This window comes from Bidens hawaiensis, unplaced genomic scaffold (assembly GCF_021521415.1).
Source record: "Bidens hawaiensis isolate Kalapana, Puna unplaced genomic scaffold, B.hawaiensis_p1.1 tig00036721_1, whole genome shotgun sequence".
Taxonomy (NCBI): Eukaryota; Viridiplantae; Streptophyta; class Magnoliopsida; order Asterales; family Asteraceae; genus Bidens; species Bidens hawaiensis.
The window spans coordinates 137,370-156,738 of record NW_027496404.1 but is presented as its reverse complement, the minus strand read 5'-3'; positions in this window follow the sequence as shown (position 1 = coordinate 156,738).

Here is a 19,369-nt window from a genome sequence, read left to right as displayed (position 1 = left end):
CATCCACGCTGTTAGTCATGTGGGGTCCCCTTGCTCGCGTCTCATTACCATTAAGAAACGGATCACAAGGGACACGCTACATGTAAGCCCTACAGATAAAATTTTTCATACTCACCTATGGTTATGGATTTGGGGTATTGCTTGATAACGGGGGTATGTCATGTTGTGGAGAGCACTGGCTATAAATAATTGAACCTTAATCATATCTAATGGCTGCTTGGTGGACTTTGATGCTTAAGCTTAGGTGGATAAACAATACCCTTGATCGTCTTAACTATTCATAAATATGGAGCAACAAAGTTTTAATTCTGCTAATTTTGAGGTTTAAGTCAAGTTGGGGTGGTCTGATCCGGTAAAAGCAGAAAATAAGCGGGTCTTAATTGTGTAAACCACTAAGTAATATTATTGTCGGATCTTATTTGTCCCGGTAAAGATTAAGGCATGGGTTTAAGTGGACAACAATATCGATGATCACGGTTTTTGCATTTTTCTAAGCTTTAAAATATAACCTATATGTTTGACTTAACTTTGATTTTCCGATTCTGATCCAACTGCATTAGACTTTTTCAGGGACGAAAAAGACTTAAGTGTGGGGATGTTTGATGTGTTGTAAAACACATTTACTTTCCGTATCATTTTTATCATGTTTTAATTGCTTTTTAGTATAATTATTTAGTTTTATGGTTTGTTTATGCGTAATATTACAAATATGATTGTTTTCTTGTAGGTTATGAAGTTTGGTGGAAAAAAAGAGTTAAAATTGAAGAGTTTAGGGGCTTAATTGGTCAACTTTCAAACTTATAAGTCAAGGCCCGACCCAAGCCCACATCTTAGAAGCCTTTTATAATATTATATTAAGTTAATAACATTAGAAATCAGCCATTATTCAAGCCATAATCCCGAAATAAAGAAAAAAACCCTAAAACCCTAAACTGCCGATCGCAGCAACTGTAGCAGGGAAGAAAAAAAAGAGAAGAAAGGCGGCGGCTGAGGGGCTGTGACGGCTGGAGAAGAAGAAGAAGGCTCGGGGTGATCTTGTGCAACTACTAGGGACCTTATACATCATAGATCTCAGTCATACTTGATAGTAAAACACTCATAAACTCTACTTTTTGTTCAAGAACCCTAACTTTGTTGAATTGGTCTTTTGCTTTGAATTGTTTTGCAATTGATTGATAGTTTGACTTGTTATTGATTGTGTTTGAATCTTGAATGAGTTTGATTATGTTTATGATGTTTTTTATGATGTTTTTCTTAAGTATACATGGCTGTCCAAAATCAATGAGTAGCTAAACTTGCTTGTTCTACCTAGGATAGATGATTGTTGAGTAGTTTAGACTTGTATAATGGATTGTTAATGTTCAAGACTTGAATTATTGATGTAAAGTTTAACTAAACCATAAATTAGATTGTGTGTGATGGCTGTGTTTTATGTTTTATTACCTATAATCCTCTTGCATTAGTTAATTGAATTGGTTTTGATTAATTGATTGCTTGTTAGACTCTTGACTTGGTGTTTAGGGTTTATTTGCGGGGTGTACAACCGTAGGGATAAGTGGGTAATATAATCATCTAAAATCAGTTAAAATACACCTTCGTTGAGACCGAGAGGTGATAAGAAGTAATATTGTCTCGTTGCTTTTACTTGTTAGAATTAAGACCGCGCGAGAGCGGGTTTTTGTCTTGTCAAGTTTGAGTGTTTATGTGCATTTAGTTGGTTTAATTTGGGTTAAGTTAAATTATTCCTCTATCCTTGGTGACATAGTATTTGTCTCCATTTGGATAGTGTGTCGATGAGACCGAGAGGAGAGTCGTCATTTGAACACGTTAATAACTGTTTTTCCGGTTTATTCTTTAAAATCAACTAAAACATGTTAGAGTTTGTTAGAGAGACTGAGAGGTAATTTGACTTTCTTAAACAAGTTTTAGTTGTGTCATCTTTTGTAATCGGTGTCGTGAATATTTTCAATCCATTGTCTTGTTATTTCTATCAACATGATTCATTCCTAGGTAGACGTCTTTATTCATTGAATTTAAACCAAAGTTTTCTAAAAGTATTTTGTCAAAAGTTTTCATTTAATTAAGTTAAGTAGTTTAATCAATTCTAAATATTAAAAAATCATTTAAATAATATTTTGGTGAGTCTTAGTTAGAGTTTAGTAATTATAAACGTTTTCACGTGTCTTCGAGTTCGATATCCGGACTTTCCTTATCTGTGCTATACGCGATCGGTACACTTGCCGTTTGTGTGAACTAGGATAGATTGTTTGGTTTTTAAAGCTTAGTTGTGACTTGTGTTTTATTTATATATATATATTTTCGCACATCAATAACTTAGCAACAAATTTACCCTTAGGATCAAGAATGGTACATTGTGATCCTAACGGTTCAAGTCACTTCAAGTTTGGCTTTCATCGATTAAGCAACTCGAAACAAGTTTTGCCAAACTTCTTTACCGTTAGAACGCGGTTGAGAGTGTAATAAGCAGAGGCAAATGCTTCTCACCAAAAGCTTACTGGTAGTTTAGAATCAGCCAACAAAGCCCTTGCTGTCTCAATCAAAGTCTTATTCTTTCGTTCAGCAACTCCATTCTGTTGAGAAGTATAAGGAGCACTGAATTCATGCAGAATACCACATTCATCATAGAATTGAAGCATTCAGTTGTTCCTGAACTCGGTACCATTGTCGCTTCTGATTCTTCTGATCGGCAGATTATATAACATCTCGAGCTTCTTGAATAAGATCATTAAATTGTCAAAGGTCTCATCTTTCGACTCAAGAAACATCACCCACGAGAAGCGTGATTAATCATCAGTAACCACCAAGCAGTAGAGTTCCCCGGTAATACTTTTGACATTCACGAGACCAAATAAATCCATGTGTAGCCTCTCGAAAGGTAAGATGATTGAGTTGATAGACTTCGTCGGGTGAGACTTCTTTTTTTTGTTTTCCCTTCTTATAACTCAAATAATCGGAACTCAAATGAAATCCTTTGACGTTTACTCCTTCAACAAGTTGGTTGTGAACAAGATAGTTCATCTTACGAATGTTGATGTGACCCATCTGTCGATGCCATAACACCGATTCCTTTTCTGATTCCTTGGTGACAAAGCATAGAACAATGCCTTGAGTAGATGATGCTACACCCATGTTTAGAACATAAAGATCATTCTCCCGTGGTGCCTTCATCAGAATCTATTCATCCGGTATCTTGAATCCTGGCTTTAAATTCAAACAATCTTCACTTGTAAAGTGAGTAGAAAAGGCTTTGTCACAGATTTGTGAAATATTCAACAAATTATTTTCTAATTCAGTGATGTAGTTCACATTTTCAAACATCACCTTCCCGTTGGACAAAGTACCCTCACCAATAATCTGACGATCTTGATTTCCCGCAAATCCATCATAACCCCCCGAATAGATTTGACATTATTCAGTAAATGGAGACTTCCAGTCATGTGTCGAGAGGCTCCACTATCCATTACCCAACGTGAGTCGTTGGATCTTGGAAACCCCTACACACGTATGCAATTTGTGAGAAGGAAACCCAAGCCTTCTTGTTCTTGGGTTGTTTAATTTTTTCATTTAAAACATCTTCATAGTCATCATATTCACAATCAGATAACGACTCAATAGATGAACATGAACTAGATGAAACAGACTCAACAACTTGTTCAGTAGTTGGATTAACAAGTTTATTAGAAGACTCAATAACTTGTTCAATAGGTGATTTAAAATTTTGTTCAATAGGTGGTTTAACATTTTCTTCAATATGTGATTTAACATTTTCATCTTTTATTTTACCCTTTACCACACTATTCCGCCCAACAGAACTTGATTTCTTAAAAAAGACATCATTAATTTTCTTCACATTTGAAGATTCAACAACCTCAAAATTGTTTTTGAACAATTCCTTCTCCATAACCCGTTTTAAAATCTTTATGGGTTGAGAAGTAGGTCTCACAAATGAAACATTTGCATGTGGTTTCTTGATTACCACATGCTTTTTCACTTGGGAATTTGAGAAATGTTTTGTGCATGAGTAGAAAAAATGTCCTTCCTCAACATGATAAAAACATTTCTTCCTGTCAACAAACTTGTTAACTGAGAAGAATTTGATTATCTTCCCGATCTCTCTCGGTCTTAAGTCTATAAAACTCATCATTAGATTGTTTTCTAAAGATGGCCTCTTTTTGTTCCTCATAGGTCTCACCTTTAACAAAAACAATCTTTTAAAAACCATCATTTGGTTTTACAAAATCTTTGTTAAATCTATTAGATTTAACCTCCTTGAACCCAATACCTTTTCTTTCTTTTCTTTTGTAATAAAAACCGATTTTAGAAAATTTAAAATTTGATTATCAGGTTTATCAGAATTTTGATTACCAGTTTTATCAATTGATTGAGTTTAAGATTTTGTCTCAAAAAGTAAAATTATGTAGCTTGCTTACCCACCTCGCTCAACACTCAGAACTGTGAGAAGACTTAACAGCTTGCCCATCACATGACAGTGATAATGGAATATCATGATGTGGTGAATCGGTCACCATATTCATCACCTTAAAGAACCCTTCAGGTTCTTTTGGAACATAAGAGCTCCAGATATGAGGCGATACAACATGATATTTGGAATCTCTTTTGGAACAATATGATCAAGGACATATGATGAGGCAAAATAACTTTTTAGTTTAGTTTCAACCCTTTCAGTTTCGATTTTAATCAATTGAAGTTCTCTTTTAAGTTCTGCTTTCTCATCAATATGCCTATTGATGGCTTTCTGTTTGTCCTAAAATGTGTGCTTAAGCATAGAGATTGCTTTCTCATATTGTAGAAAATTTCACCCACAAGTTTTTCTCGCACGTTTGAAGTTTGTCATAAGCCTTTTTTATATTCTGATAATCAAGAAACATTTTATTGTAGTTGTTTATTAATGGGTTAATTACTAGTTCTTTTTCATCATGCGACTCACAAATATGTTTAACCTCTTGAGTAGAAAATGTTACCTGCCCAACCATGTTAGCATGATGAGTGGTTTCTCTTGGAACATCTTCATTTCTCACTTCATCAACTATCGCTGGAACACATTCAGCTGGCACAGTTGCATCATCTGTGAAATTTCATTTCCTCAGTCTCTGAAATTTCATCAGCTGTCTCAATCTCATCTTTTCATCAATTCCAAAATCAATCTTTCCATGAGGAACTTCCTGTCCATTAAACCAACCTGCAAAACTTTTAAACACATCAGGTGGCAAAAATGATTTAAAAAATTCATTTGGAATTAAATCAAAACTCTTAGGAGATTCTGTCTCCTCAAGATCACTTGCATTTCCTTAGTGTTGTTCTCCTCTTGATAGTCACATGTTCCATCATTCTCAGTCTTTTCATCAGTGAGATCAACTGCATTTTCAACATCTTCCACTGCTTCACCTGCATTCACAACATTTACATGTTCTCCAGCTTGTTGATCCTCACCAATTACCTCAGCTACATTTGCCCTGTGAACGATAGTATTCCGGTCAAAACCTTCATCCATTTGTGTGTGCCAAGCTTGTGATGATGAGGTCTCTGGTTTCTTTAATTATTCAGCTGGTTCATGAGAGCTTTGATGATAAATGGCATGTTTATTGCAGTCCCTACTAAAAGGATTAGGGCTATTTTATCCTACTTCTGGATTAGTGCATTCCCTCTTGAAATTTCCTTTCTCCTTGCATAGAAAACATCGGGCCTTTGAATTGTCAAATCCTAGTTTTGAAGTCGTCCCATCAAGAGAATTCTTTCCAGTAATTTACCTAAATCTTTGAGCTCTTCGGACAACACTAGCTATACACCAACGAATATCCAACATCTCTTTCTCTACTTGATCGATTTGATATGACTAGAGAACGTATCCTAGAAAAGCAATATGTTCATATGACTAGAAAACGTATCCTAGAAAAACCATATGTTCTTGAACATTCTCAGAAGTACGACCATTGATGTTTTTGATGTTAACAGCTATGTTGCATTGCATAACATCGGATGTTGAACTGGTGGGTTTTGGGGATTGATCAGAGGAAGAATTGGTTCCAGTGTAGGTGCTTGTGTAATGTGGAATGTTGGTTGGTTAAAATTGATCTGGTTAAGAACTACTACCACAACTACTGTTAGTGACAAAAGCAATTTGAATTTTCGGGCTAGGTGCCACCATAATTGTGATGAGTTGAAGTACAATCCGATATTTTGAGCTACGTTGGTACTCTTCATTTTCTGCTTCTTGCAGACTTCGAGTTCTTGTGCATCCCATTTTTCAATAAATTAAGCTAGATTCAACCTGGCACATGCAATCGGGTTTGACTGTTGAATTATAATGAAATTTTCCCATTCGTCAGATAGAGAATCAGTAAGCTTATCAATATACTCATACTCTTGCTTCTCAATGCCCAATCACTTCATTTCATTAACCAGATGTCAATATCTCTCGATTAATTGTGCCATTATATCTCCTTTAACCATGGTGAAGATATCAAATTCCTTTATCAACAGAGTCATCTAGACTTCCTCAAATCTGGATTCCCTATGTCCTTGTTCAGTAAAGCTTCCCAAATCGAGTGATATGAACCAGTGTGCTGTAACAGTTGGAAGATCTCAGACTTAATAGCTTGTTGAAAACGATTCATCATTTTCTTTTCTCGAAGAAATCTTGGTCTATCACCCTCAGGACTTTGGGATAAACGATAGCTAGTACCATTTTCGATACGTGGAATGATGTACTCTACTTCAACAGCTTCCCATGCATAGTAATACAGCTTGCACATAGGTCTCAAATTTATCCGCCCAACTCGGATAATCCTCCATTCTCAAAAACTTAGGTGGCTTATTCGACGTGCCCATCTAGTTCTCTAGATTGATGTTCTGAAGTATTGCCGACTGTTGTGACACAAAAGCATTCATTTCCTCCATAATTGCACGTAAAACGAAAAAATCATCTTAACTAACGTGTAAGTAATGCAAGCGTATAAGACTAAGAGCGTATAAGTCTCTTATACGACATACAAAAATCTATACGGCGTATAACACTCTTACAAAAACGGTGTGCAACACTTATACGGAGAAAAATCTGATACGTACAACCTACGTATACATTGATCAGCTTGAAAGCTAGATTCGATTTGTTTGAAAACATGATTTGATTCGTTTGTGGATGCAGTTTTCTGATGAATTTTGAATGAAGCCTTATTAACGAAAATAATTTTTTTCCCCATGGACCCAACTAGGGGCTGCCGCCCCTAGAACCCTGCTGCCCCCGGACCACCTTTAGCTATGGGTTTCACTAACCAAGAAGTATGATATAGTTAGAAGTGGTTAAATTATACTTACCATTATTACACAGTTAGCCGTGCACAACTTAGGAGGGGTATTACAGTTAACTTAGAGAGGAACATGATACATGTGAGTTTCATTTTCTTGTTATGTTTTCGAGGTTGTGTGCATACTCAATGTGATTAGTTAATACGCTTACCTTAAGTGGTAAGTGTATGCTATATGTATGTTTAATGATGAAATATGGATGATATGGAAAGAATTTTGAGTATGTGTTTAGATGTTCAAGAATATATGTATACATATATAAATGTATGTATGGTTGTATGTTTATGAAGGGTTGCAGACCCTAATAATATTTGCGAACATTATGAGTTGCAGACCCTAATAATATCTAAGAAGGTTAAAGGGTTGCATACCTAATAATATCTGCGAAGGTTGAAGGGTTGCAAACCCTAATCTTTCTGCGAAGGTTATAGGGGAAACAACTCTTTAAAATGTAAGGTTAGCTTTGTATGAATTATGAAGTTAACGCAAGAAAGTATGAAAGAACGAATGTATGTACGTATGTATGATTAAAAGGTAAATAGGTTAAGAATGTAGAATGTATCTTCGGGTATGTATGTATATATATATATATGTATATATAAGTATATATAAGTATGTGAATGTAATGTATGCTGCCTAATTAACTAAAACTCACTCAGTGTAGCTGACTTTTAGTATGCACACATGTGTGTAGGATGAAACAGCTGGCTTGAAGAGGGACACATGGCAGAGGAATAAAGATGATGGCATCTGAAGAATGGAAATTATGATATTTTTTGATGTTGAACTAAAGGACATGTTTGAATGTATGCTTAAGTTTTAAGACTTTTGTAATGAATGGTTGACTTTATTTATTCCATAAAAAGTTTTAATTCACTTTGATATTTAGAACTATGTTTATGAGTAAATCCAATGCTAAAGTATGACATCGGGATCGGGGCCTTACATCTCACTTCTGCCTAAAGGTGATGTGTTACAATTGTTTTTCCCACATACTTAAATAAATTTTAATTACTGCCCAATGTCGATTTATTTTGTATTTATGTAAAAATTTTAATTATTGAATATTAGTTTGATGTTAATAATAAACATATCCCATCTTCAACAATAAAATATCAAGATCCTTACATTAATTAACTTAATGATCAAAAATTTTAATCTGTATAATTTTAATATCCCATAACATTACTCACGCTAATTTTCTTCTATAAATAACTAAGTAATCCAATCATCCACTCTAATATTAAAACATAATAAAAGTTTAACATCATAAAGAGTTTCAATAACATTTAGCTCTTCTCGGTTTTAATTATCCCTTAAGACATTATATGACTATCCTACCGCTTTCTAATAACAATCGTTCAATTAAAACTAGAAGATAACAAATGAGATGTGTCAATCATAATGTCTTTTATGATAATGGCAATCTATAACTTATTTAAATAAAGGCTATCACTAGAGATATTTTAGATTTAGTTTTTCCTAAGACTAATCAAAATAACTCCTAAGATGCATGCATTCATTCTAAATTCTAACTATAAGGTTAAATTGTATCCCTGAATACATCATAATGTATAATATCATGACCCAAAATTAAGGGCTTGTACATTGAAATAAATACACTTTTCCAGTGCATGACATACTAAATTTTAACTAGTACAATTTGATGCCTCAAGAATTAAGTATAACACTTAGAAGCACCAAACGAAAATGAGTGTGTTGATCAACAATATATGTACAAGAAAAGAAATGTATGGCACTGGAAATAAGATGTTATAAAACCTAAAAGAGGATAATTCGAAGGTTCATAGACAAAATACAAGTATTACTTATGGATTTAAGTTCTCTAAGGGAAAGTTTCTTTACAAAAATATGTCATTAGATTAGGCATAAGCTACAAGACTAACCATAATTGAAAAGAGCAACTGGCGATTGATAGTTTTATATTAATAATCTTAAAGTCTGTTAATCCTATTATTTGAATTAAAACATGATTGCTTTAGCCTAGTTCTATATGTTTACCCGAAATCAACAACTAACTAACATGAGCGTTAGTGACAAATTTAAATGTTAAGGTTATTAGAACCATGATAAACTGTATTCTAATTATGCTTTACAGTACCTTAAATATTTTGGAGATTAATCAGAATTTAGTATCAACACTTAAGCTACATTATAATAACTATGAGGTTTGCATAGCCACCATAAAGTCTCTCTTACCTTAATTCTCATGTTATTTGTTATTAATATCTGGATTGAAATATTTATAAAATAAAACTAGATGATACTATATACTTTCACCTTTTGTTATCATGCAAATAAAAATTTAACAAAAGACAAATGAGACCTATAAAATTCTTCCATTAAAACCAAATTTCATGAGAAATCATGACATGGTTGATTAGATGCCCTAAACATTACTTGGCTTAATAAATAAGTATGGGCCCACCATAAGTTATATTATACTTACATTCGTGGAAGTTATTCAAACTGAAATATTTAGACATAATTCATTTACCATTTATAGAGCATCTACTTGTATCAAATCTATTCTATGGTCCATGGTCTTGAAGAGATCCATTCATATATACTTAATACTATTTCTTCTAAATATGTCCCTAGATTTATTATGACATCCGAGCATTATTGAAATCAAATCAAGTCTAAAATATACATGACATATTCCCACGTCACGTACATAGTTGAAACTTTTCTTGTATTTTTCTTATAGATATTAAAGATCAGTGGGAGACATAAATGTCTCAATCATAACTTACAAGATTTTCAAGAAATGGGGGAGTGAAAACTTAATATTATCTCAATTACAACTCTTGTACAAGAGAATGCTCCATCACAACACTATTCTATCAAAACTTATCTCTTTAGAATTTACTACTACTCTTACAAAATTTTCATTGTTACTTAAATGTGGGCATACTCCGATTTCTTACTCAAATAATCCTAACAGAAGAAACTACAACAATTACCTTCATTAACTCATTTCTCTATTAGAATCTATTGGTTTTTAAATATTGACCATGAGCATGCAAATTCCCTAAAGGCTTCTAAGGTCAGTGGGAGCAGTAAAGCTCCTTATAATGACTTTTTAAAGTACAAGAGGCGGGGGTAAGAGAGTCATTAAATTTTACTCCGACTTTAACACCGATGACACCTCTTGTGGACCATACCGCACCAACTCTTACACACTTAGAATCCTGATAATGATATAAACCTAACCAAGAGTTGATCCATAAAACAGAGACTTTTAAAATTACCCAATAATAAACTCAGGAGTCCATCTAAGTTTTAAAACCTACTGACATTAATGATTATGTAACCTCCCTAACTAAAGTTGAAATAGATGTTGGAAAGTTTAATGATCCTACCACTTCTAATTAATCCATTAGCACCAATCATAATTGATTCCATATAAGCTAGCTTAACGTTTTGAGATTTGGTTGAATCACCTAATAGTGTCCATAACTAAACTTAATCACAATACGAAACATTAAGATAGTAAGAAGCACGATTAATTGTTAAAGTTTATATTCAATGAGAAACCAATTATCAAAAAATCTTCTTACCTATATTACAAAAGATTTCTTTAATAATCATTACTGTTCTAGTAGCTTATAATAGTTAAGAGATACATTAGATGATCATTAAATTAACTTTCCATAACAATCGACTTGCATTATATGTTCAAAAAACAACCTAAAAGTTACACTATGTTGGTCAGTAAGTTAATAAAATCCATACATGGGTTAATGTAAACATCAAAATGTGTTGAAATCATTATACAGTTATTTTCATCAAAAATCAAGTGGATTAATCTACCTACCTGAAGATGAGTGTGAGCAACTAAAAACAAACGTGTCCTTATATAGATGACATTCTTCTGACAGGCATATGTTACATAAGTTAAAGCACTGTTCACACATACTTGGATATGATAGACCTAAGAGATATTCCTTGCACATGTAACAAACAATACTGTTATACTTTAGAGGATAATAGGATCACATAGATTATTTTCTTATGATTCATTAAACAGAAGCATTATATAATTTCAAGTATTACTCAAGATTGCAACACATTATTTATGCATAGGTTAATGTGAAGCATCTAAAAGAGTATTGCAATATCTTTAAAGGAAATGAGAGACTATAATTTAAAAAGAAGAAGTGATGACTCAAACCGATTTATTACCTTAACCTGTGTCATATCCAAGATAAAAAAAAAGTGTAATTTTCGGGATATATTCTTATTTCAGCAAATAAATCTATCTCCTTGAGGAGTCATAATGAACAAATAACAATAACCTAAGTAACAACGACATAATATGTTCATTAATCACAAAGTAGTTGTCAATAAATGTTGTTTAAAATTTATTAGTTGGCTCATAAGTTTATTAACTCCATATAATTATATATTGAAGACTTACTTTGATAATACCAGCTACCATGTTTCTCAAACAGTAACATTTCGAAAGGTGCTGCATTAAAATTTCGATATGAAATCTATTATTCGTTTATGAACGAAATGAGGAAACTAACTTTTCGTATCGAATACATTCATGATATGCTTAAGGATCTAATAACTAAAAGTATATCACCCATAAGTCTTATGTTAGAGCTAAATAATTATGACGATATTACTAATGACCATGTATAATTGCATATCAAACTATGAATGACTAATTATTAATATAGAGAAATTATAATACAAATTACAAATCCAACGTTCTGAAGAACTTACTTGATGTTTTTTTTTATCAAAACTACTAAGATTTTAAATAAGGACTGCAGTATGATTAATGTGGGTCTTGAGCTGATGCTCAATTCAATGACTATATTTCTCTGCTCCAGTTTAAGGTTAGAGCTAAAATGAGTGTTAATTCTTGATCTGACTTATCTAATACTCATAATAAATAATGACTCGGCCAAGTGGGAGAAAATAAGAATTAATATGCATTATGTATTTGTTAATATGGTCATCGTTATCATTTATATTATAATAGATCAAAATGATTAATATACCTTATTAATATATTAGCTTGGTAATTGTTGATGATATTACCCTTATTAGAAAATAAAGGGTTTCCCATAGGGTGAATATTTAGAGAGAATATATTAACATCATAACCTAATTACACATACTCTGTTGTGATTACTACTCTCCCTACTGTAACAGGTACACGAATAATTATAGGTTTACCATATTATCATGTTTTTCCGTTACCAACACAACGAACAGATCAACACGCCTGAGACATGTGACTCGTACCCAAGGCCAACCACTCTCTCTATCCATTGTGGGGCCAACTTGTCTCAATTCCCCTCCACCATCCCCCTTTGCCAACCAACCAACCCAAGATCAATTTGTTGTTCAATGGGTCAAACACATTTTGGCCCGTTAAGTCGTTTAAAATGTCAAGCACACATTTGATTGGTTTAGATAAACCACTTTCCTCAATCATGGGTTCTAAAGAAAATGAGGATGGTTCTTTCAAGCTGTTGAAAGCATACATGTCAGCTAAACGTTTGTGAACATCAGGTTTCAAGTGCAGAGGTCAGTTGGGAACGTGCTCAAGTTGGCAGGTTACCAAAAATGGAGAACCAACCCTAAAAATCTACAATCACAAGGAAGCATTTTGATGTATTGGCTTAGGTGGATGGTGGTTGGTTTATGCCCGAGAAAGTTATCCAAGTTGCGTTAGTAAGGTAGAAGGATCCTATGGTGCCAAATATTAATGTTGGTAATGTTACCTAATCTAAGGCCTTTACTATGACTCCTAAACCATTTACCTTGTGAAGCCCATTTTTTCTCTTCCTTTTGTATCTTAAACGATTAGCTTTTGTGTAAAAGAGGATAGTGATTATTGTTACAGGCATATGGTAAAGAATCTGATTAGTTAAAATGGTTGTTGCAAATTTTTTGTTGGGTTTTCTTAGTCTACTTCTGGTTATGTTTTAATCAAGATACAAGTATAAAAATTGTCCTTTATGTATGTAGAAAATTTCAGCATTTTATCTTCAAAATTGATCTAATTTGTAATTTATGTTTCCAAATGCTACATCGTTTTTCCTTTGGCCCAAACCAAGTTAATTTTATTGTTAAATCTGTTCATGAGCCTTCCACTATGGGTGGATATCCGAATTTTAGATAGTGGATTTTAATATCCGAATCCGTATCCGAAACTTCGGATATCCGAACGGATATTAAAACGGGTATCCGAATTATAGAAAGTTAAAGGAAATAAAAATAAAAATCTTCTTTTTTTTAAGAACAAAATCATTCAATATTTCTGCAATCTCAAATATTTCACAAGCTCACATTCTTTTTGTTTATCGTAAAAATCAAAATCATTTCGGGTTCTTGAAATTTGTAAGCATATAGCTTTACAACACTCAAATTAAACTAGCTTCAAATTGCTATTAAATCGCTATTAATACACAAAGCTCCACAGTAAGTACAGACCACTTGCGAGATGAAATAAGGATTGTAGGTTGAATGAGCAACATATGTGAAAGTCGATAACCAATGGCGAAGAAACGAAGCTCGATAACCGCAACTGTCCGGCGAGATGCGACTCGAAAGGTTATATCGTCTATAAGAGCAGTGTATAAGTTGAAAAGATGGAGTTAGGGTTTCCATTTTAAACGCATCGTTAAATATAAATATAATTAAAAATAAATAAAAGTAAAACTTCGGATTATTCGGATATCTGATATATCCAAAAAATTTTAAAACTTAAAACAATTATCCAAATCCGAATCCGAAAATTCATATATGCATTCGGATTTTTTTGAACACACCTACCTTACACATGAGGGAAACTTAAACATTTTACACATTTATTTAAAAAATATATTTATAATTAACATTAAATTAGAAGAACATACATATAAAAAGGATTATAGTCTCTCTCTTCCTTCTCTCTCTCTCTTTCACCTCCACCAACCCACCACCATCTTACCTTTAGCGACCACCATTGTGAAAACCATCACCACCATCACCACTAAACAACCACCATAATTTCAACTATCATGGCCTACCACCGAATCTTCCACCCCAATTGTAGAACCGCCCCCCACTAAACTTGCTTCCACTAGGGCTATCTTAGCTCCATTAACCCCGTCCACAAAGTTCAGTTCAAGGGAAAATCCACTACCTATAGTTGTTTCATTTTCTAAATTATACGTACAATTATTACACAGTTAGCCGTGCACAGCTTAGGAATGGTAGTACAGTTAACTCAGAGAGGAACGAGACACATATGAGTTTCTCGTCCCATTTTCTTGTTATGTTTTTTGGGTTATGTGCATACTCAATGTGATTAGTTAATAGAATTACTTTAAGTGGTAAGTGTATGTTATATGTATGTTTAATGATGATATGGAAATGATTTTGGGTATGTGTTTAGATGTTCAGGAATATATATATATATATATATATATATATATGTGTGTGTGTGTGTGTGTGTGTGTGTGTGTGTGTCTAAACACATGTATGGTTGTATGATTATGAAGGGTTGCAGACCCTAATAATATCTACGAAGGTTAAAGGGTTGCATACCCTAATAATATATGCGAAGGTTGAAGGGTTGCAAGCCCTAATAATATATGCGAGGGTTGTAGGGGAAAAGGCTCTTTAAAACGTAGGGTTAGTTTTGTATGAATTATGAAGTTAACACTAGAAAGTATGGAAGAACGAATGTATGTACGTAAGTATGATTAAAAGGTAAATAGGTTAAGAATGTAGTATGTACCTTCGGGTATATATATATATATATATATATAAGTATGTGAATGTAATATATGTTGCCTAATTAACTAAAACTCACTCAGTGTAGCTGACTTTTAGTAAGCTCGTAGATGAGTAGGATGAAACAGCTGGCTTGAAGAGGGACATATGGCCGAGGAATAAAGAAGCTGGCATCTGAAGAATGGAAATTATGATATTTATGATGTTGAACTAAAGGACATGTTTGAATATGTGTTTAACTTTTAAGACTTTTGTAATGAATGGTTAACTTTATTTATTCCGTAAAAATTTTTAATTCACTATGATATTTAGAACTATGTTTATGAGTAAATCCAACTCTAAAGTATGGCACCAGAATCGGGGCCTTACATTTCACTTCTGCCCAAAGGTGATGTGTTACAATTGTTTTGCTGATGTGTTGAATAACACACTTATATTTCCTTACAGTTTTATAATGTTTTAATGATTTAATATCAAATTTATGTAAGTTTAGGGGGTTAAGTGCAAAGTTTTACAAAGTTGAAATGTTTTGTGTAGGTTATGGAAAGATGTGGAAAAAAAGGCAAGAAAAAGAGAACTTGGAGGGTTTAAGTGTCAAAGTTTCAAAGTTTAATCAAGGCCCGACCCAAGCCCACATCTTAAAAGCCTTATATTATATTATATTATGTTAATTAATAATGTAATCAGCCATTAATCTCAGCCAATACCAGAAATCAAAAGAAAAACCCTAAAACCCTAGTTTTCTACCTGTGCCGATCGGAGCCACTGTAGCAGCGGCAGAAAAAGAAAAAAAAGAGGCGGCTGAGGGTCTTTGGCGGCTGGAGAGGAAGGAGAACATCATAGGTGATCGGGGCAGCTGCTAGGGGCTTCAAACAAGCATAGATCTCAGCCATACATGATAGTAAAACATTCACAAACTTTATTTGTTTTTCAAGAACCCTAACTTTGTTAATTTGATCTTTTGATTTGAATTGTTTTGCAATTGATTGATTGTTTGTCTTGTGATTGATATTGTTTGGATCTTGAATGAGTTTTATAATGTTTATGATGATGTTTATGGTGTTTCTTGAGTATGCATGGCTGTCCAAAATTAATGAGTAGCTAAACTTGTTTGTTCTACCTAGGATAGATGATTGTTGCATAGTTTTGACTTGTTTAATGGATTGTTAATGTTCAAGACTTGATTTATTGATGTAAAGTTTAACTAAACCATAAATTAGATTGTGTGTGATGGCTGTGTTTTATTTGTTATTACTTATAATCCTCTTGCATTAGTTAATTGAATTGGTTTTGATTAATTGATTGCTTGTTAAGCTCTTTACTTGGTGTTTTGGGTTTATTTGCGGGATGCGCAACCGTAGGGATAAGTGGGTAATATATCATCTAAAATCAGTTAAAATACACATTCTTTGAGACCGAGAGGTGATAAGAAGTAACATTGTCTCGTTGCTTTTACTTGTTATAATTAAGACCGCGCGAAGCGGGTTTTTGTCTTGTCAAGTTTGAGTGTTTATGTGCAATTAGTTGGCTTAATTTGGGTTAAGTTAAATTGTTCCTCTATCCTTGGTTGCGTAGTATTCGTCTCCATTAGGATAGTGTGTCGAGGAGACCGAGAGGAGAGTCGATATTTGAACACGTTAATAATTGTTTTTCCGGTTTATTCTTTAAAATCAACTAAAATAAGTTAGAGATTGTTAGAGAGACTGAGAGGTAATTTGACTTTCTTAAAACAAGTTTTGGTTGTGTCAACTTTTATAACCGGTGTCGTGAATATTTTCAATCCATTGTCTTGTTATTTCTGTCAACATGATTCATTCCTAGGTAGACGTTTTTACATATTGAATTTAAATCAAAGTTTTCTAAAAGTGTTTTGTCAAACGTTTTCGTTTAGTTAAATTAATTTAAGTAGTTTAATAAAATCTTAAAAATTAAATAAATATTATTTTGATAAGTCTTGGTTAGAGTTTTCTTAATCATAAACGTTTTCACGTGTCTTTGAGTTCGACATCCGGACTTCCTTGATGCTATACTATTTATGATCGGTACACTTGCCGGTTTTGTGTGGTTTCTATAGGATTTTCGTTTTTATAAATTTAAAGCTTAATTGTGATTCGTTCTTTATTTATATTATACATTTTCACACATCATTTGCACACATACTTAAATGAATTTTAATTATGCCCAATGGTGATTTATTTTTTGTTTATGAGAAACTTTTAATTATAGTATATTATTTTGATGTTAATAATAAACATATCACATCTTCAATAAAATTTTAAGATCCTCACATTAATTAATCTAACAATCATAAATTTTAATATGTATAATTTTAATATCCTATAACATTATACACTATAATTTTCTTCTAAAATAACTAACTCATCAAAATCATCCGCTCTAATATTAAAACATAATATAAGTTTTACATCATAAAGAGTTTCAATTACATTTAGCTCTTTCAGTTTTAATTATCCCTTAAGACATTATATGACTATCCTACTGCTTTCTAATAACAATCATTCTATTAAAACTAGAAGATAACAAATGAGATGAGTCAATCATAATGTCTTTTATGATAATAATACTCAATAACTTATTTAAATATTGTTATCACTAGAGTTATTCTAGATTTAGTTTTTCCTAAGACTAATCAAAATAACTCCTAAGATGCATGCATTCATTCTAAATTCTAACTATAAGGTTAAAAGGTATCACTGAATATATCATTATGTACAACACCATGACCTAAAAAATTAAGGGCTTATACATGGTAATAATTACACTTTTCCAGTGCATTACATACTAAATTTTGACTAGTACAACTTGATGCGTCAAGAATTAAGTATAACACTCAGAAGTACCAAAGGAAAATGAGAGTGTTGATCAATAATATATGTACAAGAAAAGAAATATCCGGCACTGGAATAAGATGTTATTCAACTCAGTACCACTAAAACCTAAAAGAGGTTAAATCTAAGGTTCATAGACAAAATATAAGTATTACTTACGGCTTTATGTTCTCTAAGGAGGAGTCCCATTGAAAAAATTTATCATTATATTAGCCATAAGCAACAAGACTATCCATAATTCAAAAGAACAACTCGCTAAAATTGATAGTTTTATATTAATGATATTTAAGTATGCTAATCCTATTACTTTAATTAAAACATGACTAGTCTAGTTTTATATGTTTACCCAAGATCAACAACTAATTAACATGAGTGTTAGTGACAGATTTAAATGTTAGGTTTATTAGAACCATGATAAACTGTCTTCTAATTATCCTTTATAATACCTTAAATATTTTGAAGATTAATCATAATTTAGTATCAATACTTAAGCTACATTAAGACAATGCTCCATCACAACACTATTTCATCAAAACTTATCTCTTTAGAATTTAATACTACTCTTACAAAAGTTTCATTGTTTTTAAATGTGGGCGTACTTTGATTTCTTATTAAAATAATCCTCACAAGATAAACTACAACGACTTACTTCATTAACTTGTTTCTCTATTAGAATCTATTGGTTTTTAAATATTGACCCTAAGCATGCAAATTCCTAAAGGCTTCTAAGGTTAGTGGGAGCAGTAAAGCTCCTTATAATGACTTTTTAGATGTACAACAGGCGGGGGTAAGAGAGTCGTTAAATTTCACTCCGAATTTAACACCGGTGACACCTCTTGTAGACCATACCGCACCAACTCTTAAACACTTAGATACCTTGATAATGATACAAACCTAACCAAGAGCTGATCCATCAAACTGAGACTTTTAAAATTACCCAATAATAAACTCATGAGGCCATATAGTTTTTAAAATCTACTAACATTGATGATTATGTAACCTCCCTAACTAAAGTTGAAATAGATGTTGGAAAGTTTAATGATCCTACCACTTATAATTAATCCATTAGCACCAATCATAATTGATTCCATATAAGCTAGCTTAACGTTTTGAGATTTGGTTGAATCACCTAATAGTGTCCATAACTAAACTAAATCACAATACGAAACGTTAAGACAGTAAGAAACATGATTAATTGTTAAAGTTTATATTCAATGAGAAACCAATTATCAAAAAATCTTCTTACCTATATTACAAAAGATTTCTTAAATAATCATTACTGTTCTAGTACCTTATAATATTTAAGAGATACATTAGATAAACATTAAATAAACTTTCCATAACAACCGACTTACATTATATGTTCATAAAACAACTTAAAAGTTATAAACTGAAGGTCAAAGAAT